Raw genomic sequence first — 14,183 nt, forward strand, 5'->3', positions numbered from 1 at the left:
AGACTTCCTGTCTGAATAATAAGCACACCACGTCAACCCCTCAGGTGGAAACAGGTTTAATTAAACGCTCTGTGGTCAGACTTTGTGGTGCGTGTGTGTGTTTTAATCCGCATTTATTTAACACTACAGACCCTCATACACATTTAATTATCCCTGCAGGGACTGAGCACACACACACACACACACACACACACACACACACACACACACACACACTGACTCAGAGTTATTGGGCTTTAAATCTCTTGAATATTAATTCTTCTGTTCATTGAGTTTTCGTTTTATTAAACTCGTTTAGTTAAAAATATAAAACCTGCTCACGCGTCTCAGTGGGGGGAGAAGCCTGAGTCTTCATCACTTCATCTTCATCCTCAAGCCTTCATATTAAATTTTAATGATCTGCATTATGGGGATATTATCTGTGTGTGCGTGTGTGTGTGTATGTGTGGGGCATGAAGATAAACCTGCTCCACGGGCTCATCTCTGCAGGACCATTAAATCACATCGGATGGAGCCCGGGGCCACCGTCTCCTTGTGGCTCCTCCCCCTCTGCCACATCATATAGACCCTCTGAGCTACAACAGCTGACCTCATCATGTTTGTGTGTAAATCTCACCGAGGTGTCGATGCAGTGACGGGGGGGGGGGGTAAACCACTGAGAGAAGGATGCCATAAATCAGGGGAGATGTAATGAAGCTAATGGAACAGAGCAGGAACTTCATCTGAGCAATGAAGAGCATCCAGCACAGGAGGTGTGAGCACACCGTTAAAGAAGTTCTCCTTCCACACCTGGCAGGTTGAGTTGAAGCTGAGGGTTAAAGGCTTCCCTGATCACAGTGGGCGGACTGCTCCTCCTCTTATTTTGAAGGTTTGGAGCTGGTAGCGTGTAAATCACAGAGGCGTCACTGCAGCTCGGTGAGGACGGGGAGAGGACCAGAGTCCCAATAAACACCAGAGCTCACCTGGACCTGCTGCTGCCACCTGAGCGACGCCACCATCAGCTGTGAGCGACGCCCTTTATTATTACAGTCATCACTGGGTTCATTTAAAGTGATGTCACTCACAGTAGAGCAGGGCGATATGGCCAAAAATATTTATCACGATATATATTTGAAAATTTGCGATAACGATATAACTGACGATATAATTGATGCGAGACAAAATACAACTCCACAACATTACTAGCGCAAAAACACAACCTTCCATTTATTTTCACTTAAACAAGAAGCTGGTTTTTATGTACATTAAAGCTTTATAAAAATTTAACAGTGCAAATGCAAAATCCTTGCTGAAAGTTTAACCAAAAGGCATTTCCAGTAGAAATGGGCTGACATATCCTGAGCACAGTGTTGGGGAGTAACGGAATACATGTACCGCCATTACGTATTTAAAATACAAAACATGAGTAACTGTATTCCCTTACAGTTACCGTTTAAAAAGGTGGTATTCAGAATACAGTTACTTTGTTGAAATAAATGGATTACACTGCGGTACTTTCCTGTTACATTTTGTCGTGGGTCAGGACTGTTTGGGTTTTGTTTGACAGCTACGTTCTGTTGTTCCAGGCGGCAGCGTTACGGTTGCCATGGTTACAGGGTGACGCTCACTCTCTCTCTCTGCGACTGTGTGTTTCCTGGGTGAGAGAGCGCCTTTTCGTTGTTGTTGTTGTGCTAAGCTAACAGGCAGAATGCTACTAGCATAGCTCTAAAGAATGTAGCATCATGGGCAGTGTAGTCCGTGTTGCAGGGAGAATGGACTGCCATACACGTTATGGGTCTGTGAGCGCGAGGAGGGAGAAAAAGGGGAGTGGAAAGGTACGAGTTGTCATCGAGGAAAAACGGGAGCTGGAAGCATGTAAATATAATAATAACCACTTCAGCCAAGAAGAGTGCCCAGTTGTAAGTAAGCTATAAATCAGGGGAGATTAAGACTCGACTGTACGCTGTGTTCGTGTTTTCCTCCGAAAACAATAAGTTCCGTTGGAGCAGTCTTTCAACGCCTCTCTCTGTCTCTCGCAAGCAAACTTGACCCACACAACAAAGTAAAGCTATTTTTCGGCTACGAGCCGACAGGGACCCCGCCGTATTAGTCAGAGGTCCCTTTACTACAGTTCGGAGTCGCGGACCTTCAGTAATAGTAATAAATCACACAGCAATAGTACATTCATGTTGTTGTAAAAAGCATGATAATATATTAAGTAATCCAAAGTATTCAGAATACGTTACTGTCATTGAGTAACGTAACGGAATACGTTACAGAATACATTTTGGGGCATGTATTCTGTATTTTGTAATGGAATACATTTTAAAAGTAACCTTCCCAACACTGCCTGAGCATAACCATGTATAATATCCACTGAAGTTAAAAAGAGGTGCTTTGCAACATTAAACTGCAGTGTGCAGTACGTATTTTTCGGACCATAAGGTGCACAGGATTATAAGGCACATTAAGCGAAACAAAGCAGTCAGATAAATCAAACTTTATTAAACTCATTCTTCTTGCTTCCTCCACTTCTGTACTATTGATTCATTAATGTTGAATTCTCTGGCAGCTGCTCTATTCCCATGTTGTTGCAGTAGATTAATAACTAACCTTGTATTGTGGATGGATTATCTCAGTTGTTCTCCTGACTGAAGTTTGGTCCGTTTACAGCATCCTGCCATACGATTGCATTTGTCTCTAACTATCAGGAACCTTAACATTAATTTTTATAAGTGGAAAAGTGTTAGTGTTCGTCCTTCAGCTTCACTGTTTATGTTATGCTAACATAGCTGTGTCGCTAGCGATCACGTAGCACATCATTATATACCAGCTAGCCCAACTTCAGTAACCCTACAAACGTCACTGCTGTTTAGTTTCCTGTCTTCATTTATGTTGGAAGTGATAGCAGAGCTGTACGTTTGATTTTTTTCAGAAATCTCTCAGTCAGAACATGCTATATCATGCTTAGGTAACTAGCGAAACTAGCGAGCTAACTTCCGCTAGCTTCCTGCTAACTTCTAACTCCGTTAAATGTAATACATTTTGTTTTCATGGATGCCTGGAAGTTAAACTTCATAGTTACACCTGGTAAAGCAGCAATGCTGATCGTTTTATTAAAGATGAAAGAATTTAGAGAGTTTTTAACTCTCAGTGATGCTGCAGTGTTCGTTTGACCTGAAAAAGACCGAGTTTAGGACCCAGATTACTCCCAGATTTAAGAGCATCTTAGTCCGACAAATACGACAATAACGACGGCCGCTTGCATGTTCTGCAAAAAAATGTGCTTTGTCGTGTATCTGACGGACAAACACCAAACCAGTTCCACATCACTGAAGTTGCACCATTTTTACAAACCAATTCTGGTTCATCTGTGTCACTACCCGATCCGTACCGGAAACCCGATCAGTACCCCGCATGCGCAAATCTTACGTCACTTCCTCTCTTTGCCAACATTGCGACATTCAATATATTTGAATGATACGGTTAGCGCCCAGTTAGCTCCTAGCATTTCTCAACAGCTCTGCCTCCTTTTCGACTGCCCGGGACATTTAAACAATGGATAATCCGTATACAAAGAAATTCATGCTTTTCTCCTCAACAGAGAGCGTCCCCCGATTGAGCAACAGCGCCGTAAAATAAGAAGAATGGCGCCTAATGACAGTTAATAATGCAGACTTTGTAATATCTCACGTGTAGATTCATCAGCCAGATGAAGTGTTTACTGACAATTGACAGTGATAGCGGACATCATCGTCACTATTCCAACAATCCTCTCCACACAGACAAGCATAAACACACTCGACTATCGCTAAATCAAATTTAACACACGTTTGTAATGACGATAATTCAGTTTATAATAGGGTTTATTCGCTCGGTCAGCAGGTGGCGGTATCCTGGTACACTGGGGAGTACACTGCCATTAAACGAACAGAAGAAGAAGAAAACATCTGCACATGCGTGGTACGGATCGGGTAGACCCGATTTGTACCGTCAGACTTTACACATGCGCAGTAAGGATCGGAGAGTCCTGATCCGTAACTTTCTTTTTATTTTTCGTTTTTGTCTACATTGTACTGAAATGCTTCATTATTGCAAACATTTTAAGATATACTTGTTATTCTTAACATCTTAACAGATACTCTGACCTGTAACTATCGTAAAACGCTACGACCGGAAGTAGAAACCTTTCGCGCATGCGGGGTACCGATCGGGTTTCCGGTACGGATCGGGTAGTGACAATCTGTTTCACTCAACAATCGGCCATGTGCGTATGAAAACAAAGGCACTGCGCTTGCGCGTTTTACTCATTCTATCGCGATATTTCATTTTCCTATCGTTGCCCAACATTATACCGGTATTACCGTGAACGGTATAATATGGCCCAGCCCTAACTCACAGGTCAGGTGCACACAGCCACTTAATCAGGTGTAAAGACTGAGCACACGTCTCAGGGTGACCTGCTGTCCTCCAGCCAATCAGAGCGTGACGTCTTGGGCTCTCTTCATTAAAGGGCGTGCTGGCTCCGAGGCGTGCTGGCTCTGAGGCGTGCTCTGCATTTTTAATCTTCTTTAACTCCGACTTAGTTTGAATTTCAGGGTTTTTACTGAAATCAAATAAACATTAAATGACCTGCTCAGAATCAGTAGATTGCCCAGTCCAGGTCCGTCACATGACTTCCTGTGTGATTCCAGCCTCATTTATTATCTGTTGTATTGATAAGTTTGTAGCCGACCTGATTCCTCTGTCCATCCTCATCTGTTCTGCTTGGTGTGAAGGTTAACGTGTGATTGGCCGATTCCTCCCGCAGGGATTGGTTCACCTCCTTGGTGGGAGGGTTAAAGCGTCTCCTCTGGTTGCATAACGAGGTTGGGGGGTCATCTGAGACTCTGAGCTTAGATCCTCCCTGATTCGGACTCTCGGTATCTCACGCTGACGCAGATCTGAGCCGAAGCCTCCCGAGGCCCAGGCTCCGCCCACACAACCTGCATCTCATTAATATGCATGAGACCAAAGCACCACCTGGGACCACGCCTGGCAGACATCCTTCCTGCTCCGCCCACACACTGTGCTCTTCATCATCATCATCGTCCTCCTACTCACTGTGGATGAAGACATCATGTCTGAGCCGGACTCACTGACCCTCAGTGACCTCTGACCTCTGACAGTCCTCCTCTGGGACTCCCTAAAGAAGAGGAGAGATATACATGTGAGCACAGCTGAGCGGCCCCCTGAGCTCTGAATAAATCACCGTGTTCATCAGCAGGAGCGCGAGGTTCCAGACGGCTGGATCTATTTCTCTGCTGGTTTAGGCACTGGAAACAGACTCTGTGGTGTTTGCTACAGGTTGGTGTTGATGCTCTTTGGGTGAAATTGGCCTCTTTTCATCAGGAACCCTGCACGCCAAGCTGGAGGGAAGCCCGGTGCTGTTGCCACGACAGCAGCGGGTCTGAAGCTCTGCAGCATCCCTCCAACCTGGCGCCGATTAACGACGCAATGAACCGACAGGTTCGTCAAAGGTGTGTTATCAGCCGAGGTCGTTACACACACACACACACACACACGCACACGCACTGTACTGACAGGGACTACAAAGAGAGAGAGCCTGGTTCTGCAGGTTTCTTCTTGTTAAAAGGGTTTTTGCTTCCCACTGTCACCTGTAGGGTCCACCTTATGAAGTGCCTTTATGCAACTGTTGTTGTGATTTGATGCCGTATAATAAAGATTTAATTGAAGCTCTGCAGCTGCAGGTCATTATGAAACCTTAAGGTGGAATTTCTCTTCTGTCGTGCCTCCTTAAACACTCGCAGCATCCAGAATAGATGACCTGGTTTGTGAAACAGGGGCAGAGGAAGTGTCCTCCAAGTCTGAGCCGTCAGGCTGATCTGGGGTTAGTTTTCATCTTTCTCTTCCTGTTTCTTTGTGTTGCCTGCTGCAGATTAAAAACGTTCCTATTGGCTCTCTCTGCTGCCTGTCAGCCAATCAGATAATTAACCTCGATTCTTCATTTTCTCCTCTTTCCTCCATCAGTGCGTGAGTTCATTCTTTCTGTCTCTCTCACACACACGCGCACACACACACACACAGGGTGTTACTCCACTGTGATGGGCGGAGCATCAAAGTGCCTCTCTCACCTCTCGGCTGGACTGTCACTCATCCCTGCTGTGCAGGTGGTTTCCATGGAAACGGGAGGAAACTGGACTCCAGGTCTGTGATGATGAGTTTTAAAGCCTCACTACAGCCCATTAAATACAGAAATCATGAAGAAAATGTTTTATTTTGGAAAAAGTTTTGAACCATTTATTTATTTAGTGATTATTATTATTAAATAAATTATTTAAAGGAACTGTGGTCAGTAGTAGGACCCTACATTCTGTTTCTCTTAAATACTTTGTTGACAACTGGAGTCTTCCCTGAAAGTTTTAAATCAGCTGTGGTATGCTATGAGGCGCGCACATAGTAACATTGTGTGGATTTTCTAAAATGTTTTGTTATATTAATTATGTTTCTCTTTCTTTGAGTTACCTGGGTTTGGGCGGTGGCTGTTTCCTGTCTGGGCAAAAGGCGTGGCTTAGGACTCTGGGAACAAAATGCCTGCTCTGCAGGACCAACCATGGGCTTACCAGGTGCAGGGGTGTTTTAGGTTTAGTTAGGTTATTCTGTGCTTAGTTAATATTAGTGTGTTTTTGTTTTTCCCCCCTATTGTGTGTAAATGGTTTGGCCAAATCATTATAAAAGCTACCCTCATGTGTCTTTGTAATTAGGTCAGTTTGTGAGTTAAGTTGTGTCTCACTTTGTTTTGTTTAAGTTTCTGGAAATTCCTTTTTGTAGAGTTATAGTTAGTTGGCCAGGACTCTGGCCTTCTAAAGGTTCCTAGGGACAGAAAAAAGACAGTTGGAGAGCTTTTACTTTTCGTGCCCCGTTTCTGTGGAACAACCTCCCTCAAGATATTCGGCAGGCTGCTCTGTGGAGGTTTTTAAAACTAAGCTGAAGACACATTTGTTCACCCCATCCTACAGGTCTTAATTCTGTGGCTTTTAGTTTTTAAATTCTTACTGTTTTTAACTTGTATAGTATTTTTTACTTGTATTGCTATGTATCGCTTTTATTTATCTTTTTAGTTTCAAATAACCTTACAGTTATTTGAAAGTGCTTTTTATAAATAAAGTTATTATAATGGCAGGGCTATTATTATTACCAAAAATTACTTTATTTTGAAAGTATGCTATTGCTTCATGCTATTTTTAAGTTTTACTTTTCAGTGTAAAAGTGTTTGTGTGCTTTTAAAATTTAAATAATTTTATTTTGAAATGTTGTGCTTTTATTTGAGAAACAAACACAATCAAATCTAAAGATAAACAAGTGAAACTCTGATGTCGCCATTCTCGCAATGTAAAGTGACTCATTAACTGTCATCAGGTCGTTTGGGCGTGATCACTTATTAATAGTTAATCAATAATCCCAAAGGACACAGTAGTGCTGCTGCTCACCCCTCTGTGACCTTTGACCCCGTGGCTGTGAAGCAGCTGATTTCATTTATTGATGGTTCGAGCCTGAGCGGCTGTAAAGCAGCCAGAGGCCAGTCAGCAGACTTCCTGTGATGTCAGCAGATCTGAGGTCAGATTAATGCGACATTTGACCTTTCACCCTGCATTTAGGGCAGAGGTACAGAGTAGTTCAAGTCGGATCCATGCAAAAAAAACAGAACATAAGCTGTTCAAACCGCTGCCTTCAGGAGGCGCTACAGAGCGCCGTTTGCTAAGAGTGACAAAGCGGCATGAAGTCATTGACCACTTGTCCTTTGACCATATTGATAATTTATTGCTCGTTATTTTACAGATGACCGTAATGCTTTGATTTAGATGCTGCTGGTTAACACACTATCCCGGGTTTGTCTGTGGCAGCAGTCGTTACATCCATGCATGTTTTTAAAGCAAACACTACGAACCATCAGGTCATTTCAATTTTCTTCTGTTCACAGGCAAAAGTCTCCTAAATGATGTTTCTTCACGTTTGGTTATACTCACCATGTTCGCCCATTTATTCAGGTCCTATATTTAAACAGGTGTGTGGGAGGGGCCGCCCCAGTACTTCCTGTTTATATAGGGTCATGAGGTCACGGATTGGCTCATTGGGTGCAACCAAATGAAGGGTTTTTCATTTTGTATAGTGTTGTTTACTTTCTTTAAATTAGCCTTTTGAGTTGTATTGCATGCAGTGTTTTACTTTTCAAACCATTTAGCCGAGTAAATGAGTTTCATGCATAATCTTATTGCTGTTCTTTGTATTGTTTGACCTGTTTGTTTCAATGGTAGAGCCTAACGAGGCTCAGGTGTATGTCGAGTCCCGTACAAAGCAAGTGGGACCAGGTTGGTTGTTTTATGGTCGAATGGAAAAATAAAGAGAAACTTGACTAGTATGCTGATGCTGGCCACTTATCACCTTCTGTGGTAGGACTCGACTTAAGCGGGCAAAGAAGTGCAGGAGACTGATGCTGTCCAGTGTAGCCAGTGATTTATTCACCATTTTGTGACCCAAACAATATTTACAAAGAAACAAATAAGAAACTCAACTCTATAATTAACTCAGTCAAATAAACATAACTGAACTTAAATCAACGGAAATTAAGGTCAAACTGCACACAGCTACACTGACCTGAACCTCTTGAAACACCCGAGTTCTTCTGCTTAAATCGTCCACTTAACCAAACACTTTCTCCTCTGGACTATTTCACTCAGTAGGTAAGATGAACATGATTATATTCAAACCTCTGCTACTCCTCTTTACTGGCAACATAAACTCTGTGGTGTAATCAATACATATTCAATACACTATTTCTCCATAAACCCTCTAAAATCAACTTGATTAAATTATAAGAGTTCTTCCCCTTCTCCACTTGGTCTCTTCCTGTGACCTCAGATGAACCCAGAAGCTATAAAGCAGGAAGTAAAACTACATTTCCTCCTTTTGTTTCTGGAAGACAGGTAGGTAAGGTAAGTTTAAACAATACAAATTAACAGTTGAAATAAATAACATGTTAACTTAACAAACTTGTAGGGATTGATTTAAACCAAGATGTTATATAATCTGTTGAAGTGCAAAACATAAACAAACCCGGGATAGTAGATGTTTGCCTGTTGCAGACGACATGTGAAATATGGTTCAATCAAAACAAGAATGTTAACTAAGAATATGGACAAATGCTCTTCTCACCCACTTTGTCACACCTTCCTTGCTGCGTGTGTTACCTTGCTGTACGCTACCTCACAGGAGACTGTTTCTTCCCTCAGGCTGTTGCTCGGTGATATCAGACATTTACATTCACACGACTGCTCAGTTACAGCTTCATAAGACTTGGTGCAGCTTGTTGTTTCTTACTTGTTATCTCTCTCTCGGTCTGTATCTACCTCTGGAACGTATGCACAGCTGTAACTGATCTCAGGTCAGCAGCCAGCGTGTCCCAAAGAACAGAGCACTGAGATCTGACCCCAGAACAGTTCAAAGAACTGCAGCTGATGGCCTGAGAGGTGAGATGTGCTGAACCACTCACAGCTTTCTGAACTAACAGAAGGATTTAAAGGTAACTCTTCAACACCGGGGTAGTGTGGTCACATGACTGTGGTCACATGTCATGCACCTGTGAGGTCGACCGGCTGATGAGTCTGAGGGTCCTGCAGCGTTACAGTAATCTGAGCTGTGTCAGAGGCAGTGTGACGTTAGAATTCGTAACCTCGGACATTTTGAAGTGACAGAAAGCAGTTCTGGCAACATCACCGATGTGATCATCATAACTCACATCATGTCAAAGTGACTTAAATATAAACAGATTTACATCAGAGGAAACGATAAGTACGCCTGTGTGTCATCCTGAGGCACTGAGCATGAGCAGCGTGCCTGCAGTCAGAGGAGCGTGTCACAGTCTGAGGGGGCGGGGCCAGACCTGCTGCTCTGCGTGTGCGTTCAGTCAAATCAGCTTCACCTTTACTCTGAATTTGAATGAAAACAAAGCAGAACTTAAAATACCAGCATGACACACACGCACACTCACGCATGCACGCACACACACACACACACACTCTGCAGGACACAAGTGAGTATTTCACTGCCGTTTTGTTGTACTTGTACTTTGATTTCTTATTCTGTACTTTTGAAACATGAAGCTGTTCTGCTGTGTACGAGTCACAATCATCCAATAGGACTTCCTGTGAGTCCACGGTCTGATTTGTCTCTGTGTACTTTGTGAAGCTCGTATTAACCAACCCGGATACCTGCGATCCGTCTGTACGAGCCTCATGTCTCTGTCCTGGATTCCTTCCTGCTCAGATGTTGTGGTTCCTGTGGACGCCCTGATGTGGACGCAGGCCCCACTCACAGGTCATGAACTTGAACGTGGCCGTCTCCTCACTTGGCAGCCGTGGGGGTAAAGCCTCTGGGCTCTTATTTTGAAGGTAAATGTCTGATGTGACCTGCAGCGCATGTCTGAAGGTTCAACCTTCGCTGCTCAGGCTGCACCTCTGATCTCTTTGAGGACGCGTCTCTATCAGACACATGCTCCTTGTCTCCATGGTGACAGAGTCACGTGTTTGTTTGTTGAGCTGAAATATAAAGTGTGTGATGTCATCGTCTGGAATCTGACTCCATCTCAGCCCACAAGCACCGGAAAACATCAGGCCCAAACTAAGTGCCCCCCACAAGGTATCCAACTCAAATAAATCCTCTCTCACACACACACAGACACACACACAGCTGCTGTGAAGGGCAGCAGGGATTTGCTGTATCTGATGGTGTTGAGGGAGGCGAGCAAATGGTTGGAGAGGGGGTGTGTTTCTGTGTGTTTCTCTCTCTGCGTGCGTGTGTGTGTGTTTAAGGGCACTCTCAAGGATTTTCAGTGTTTCCTGTGAGCAACACTGCAATGATTTATTTCTCTGTTCCCTCTGAGCCGACAGCCTGATCCTGTGTGTGTGTGTGTGTGTGTGTGTCGTCTTGCAGCCAAACCTGCGGCTCAGATGGAAAAACAGGGAAAAAAAGTGAGCTGGTGCATTCAGGCTCCTCTGGAAAGCGTAGCATCTTCTTCGTGCTGTCAGTGAAGCTGCGGTGCAGACTGATCCGTGATAGGTTCATCCTGGGGACACTGTTTTCAGCATCAGTGCTTCCTGATTGTTCCCCCGGGAAATTCTCCAGAGTCCAGAGGGAACGTGGACAGATTAGCTCGAGTAATTTCACACAAAAGAGACGAAATCTGCTCGCCTGCGAAAGCATCAGAGGGGAAGAGCGAGCGCTTCTGCTGCACCTTTGAAAAGACGCCCGAACGTTTCATTTTACCTTCTCACAGCTGTTTCCTGCAGTTTAAACATGATTAGTTGTGTTTTTGTAGATTTGACTTGTGTATACAGTTTTATGTAACATGAACTACAGCCGCCTACGTCCCCGTCCGGCCGTCATTCAATGAGGCCACGCCCCTAAAAACTTAAACTTCAAGCCTTAATGTGAGTTCTAAAACCATGGTGGGCCCGTGATGCCGTGACACCATCTGCAGTTTGTGTATCAGGCTGTAAACATGTTTATTTTAACATGGGAGCCATGAGGACCGCCGGAACCCCCGGTGGACATTAGAGGAACTGCAGGTTCTGGTGATTAAATAGTTAATTTGTTAATGATTTTATTTAATGACGTGAAGCAGCTTTAACGTGAATCTGCAGCTGGACTGTGTGAGCGTGCTCGCTGTGCGTGCACGTTAATGCAGTTCTTATCAGCCGAGTCTTCAGCAGTCGACTTCCATTACAGTAATGATCAGATAAAAGCCATGAGTAATGACCTCACACACACACACACACACACACACACGGTAAGAATAACAGTAATGAGGTCGACCCGCCCCGTCAGCGTGCAGTGTTTGAACACGTGCACGCTGCCCTGAAAATGCAGACGTGTCTGGACATTCGTCTTCATTTTTCCTGGCATCTGACTCAGCTCTGCACACAAAACCAGAGGTCAGCACACACAGGCAGGAGATGTGCGGACACGTTCAACTTCAGGCTTTTTAGACCTTTTAAATGAAATGTATACAAATGCTTCACCTGCCTGTGTCTCACCTGGAAGCCCACAGGCCTCAGTCTTTCACAGTCAGTCAGTGCCGCTGGACTCCGTCTCTGGCTGTGTGCCCGTGCAGAGTCTGCAGCAGCAGGATGATGATCCCGTCAGAGTCAAACAGAGCCTCAGTCTGCACATAGACTAAGTGCTGAGGACAGCGGTTGCATGGAAATGAGTCTCAGGAGAACACACACAAAACTCCGCCTCCTCTTTACGTTCAGAGGAGGGACCAGCAGGAAGTCTGCAGACTGATGACGCCACGAGGAGAGACAGACGGACGTTTGCAACACGACGTCGTCACAGAGAGGAAATCAGCTGAAGCATGCAGACTCTGTGAGACCATCTGGACAACCATATGTGTACACACACACACACGCACACACACAGACCTGTGTGTGTGGAGCTCCATCTGATCCAGGATCAGAGAGCAGAGCGTGAAGAAACCAAACTGAAACATTGACTCACACCTGTTCTGGTGTCTGAAGGTCTGAGGACGAGACCTCGGCGGATCCTGGTTCCTCGCCGTGTCGAACGCTCAGTGAGCACGCCGACGACTCACTCAACATGTCACGTTTCGAACCACCAGGACGGCAATGACAAAAACACAAATCAGCGGGTCCAGTCCATGGATCTCTTCCTGTTAAGATGGAGTTCTTTCTTCCCACTGTCACCATGTGGTGCACGCTCACGCAGACTTACCCAGAGTGCTTTGCCCCTGCTGTACAGACCCACATGATGGCTTCTCCTGCATGGCTGTTATATTTATTGTTTTGAGCTGCTTTCTTACCCGGCTGTGTAAATAAAGCTGAGTCTAAATGAAAGTGTGTGTGTGTGTGTGTGTGTGTGTGTGTGTGTGTGTGTGTGTGTGTGTGTGTGTGTGTGTGAGTGTGAGAGAGAGAGAGAGCAGAACAAAGGTTTGTTTGAATAATGAAGCTCAGATCAGACGACAGCGCCGGAGTCGACATCAGAAGAATCAGATCAGAGCCGCAGATTAAATTCTTCAACTTTCTCTTGAATCCACGCACTCAGCTCTCGCTTACATAACCGATTCATGCGGTGGAGAGCCGGCGTGTGTGATGTGACGAGCTGAACTCGCTCTGAACTCTCTCTGAAAACAGCACGAAGATTTGTGGTTCCACTAATTACAGCCATTAGTCATCGCTCTGAAAACACGGAGCCGGTTACAGCCTCCGTGGTGAGGAACAGTCAGGCAGAGCCACGGCAGCTCTCTTTAACCAACTGATGAGGCATCCCGAGAGCGAGGAAATCCTGCACAGCCTTCAAATACGGTTCAGACAAGGATGCATCATAAGAATCAAAGGCGATGAAACAAACCCGGACAATGACGCTGTCTTCATGTCCACCTGGCGCTTCACAGGTGTCTGCGAGGAATCTCTGACTGCAGCCGGAGATTCTGCAGAAACAAAACGTCAGCGTTTACAAAGAAACAGGTCAGAGATCAGTTTGAGGAAGGAAATGACACAAAAATATGGGCATCGACCGGTTGGCAACAGGTTGCCGGTTTTCTCCGGGTGAAGTCTGCAACCAACATGTTTCAAAAGGCAAAATTTCCACGTCTCGATTCTCAGTTTCACTCGTCAGCGTCTTCCATGCAGACGTCAGGCGACCGCACCAACAACCCATCGGGGAATACAGCGACCGACTTTCTTAACGTTAGCCGGCAACACGAAGCCACAAACTTGTCACTGTGTAAACGGCACGCTCACTAATTAGCAGAGCAGGACTAGGACTACCCACCAAGCCACGTATGCACATCCTGGGACGATAACAAAGCAGGCCACGAATAGTCTTCATCGCACAGTGTGAACATTGCATTACTCACATTAAACTGAGGCCCTGACCCGAGTCAGACACGTTAGAGATCTGCAGAGTTCAGCTGTTCAGCTTCACAGCTAATTTAATTTTTTAGCCATTCACAAGTTTCCACCTTGAAGGCAGCTTCTGTTGGCAGTGCCGCCGTCAGTCGCACAGACACATAAAGCAGTGTCATCAGTGTAATGATGAAAACATCCCACCAATACTGACAGCTGCATCCTGCCTGTGAAGCCGGACGTTATCCACGACGTATGCTGCATCGGCGTCAGCTCATTGAC

The 14,183-nt window shown here is 45.0% G+C and overlaps 1 long non-coding RNA gene across 1 annotated transcript; it reads left to right on the top strand.

Moving 5' to 3' along the window:
• Positions 1-4,224: 4,224 nt before the first annotated feature.
• LOC146646252 (uncharacterized) lies at positions 4,225-8,337 on the top strand. Its single transcript, XR_014908780.1, has 3 exons — positions 4,225-5,498; positions 5,790-5,869; positions 6,010-8,337. It is a non-coding gene; the product is annotated as an uncharacterized LOC146646252 (long non-coding RNA).
• Positions 8,338-14,183: the final 5,846 nt, after the last annotated feature.

The sequence above is a fragment of the Rhamphochromis longiceps genome, linkage group LG19, assembly GCF_057381845.1.
Source record: "Rhamphochromis longiceps isolate RC_006_pf linkage group LG19, R_longiceps_female_GT1.1, whole genome shotgun sequence".
In the NCBI taxonomy this organism is placed as follows: domain Eukaryota; kingdom Metazoa; phylum Chordata; class Actinopteri; order Cichliformes; family Cichlidae; genus Rhamphochromis; species Rhamphochromis longiceps.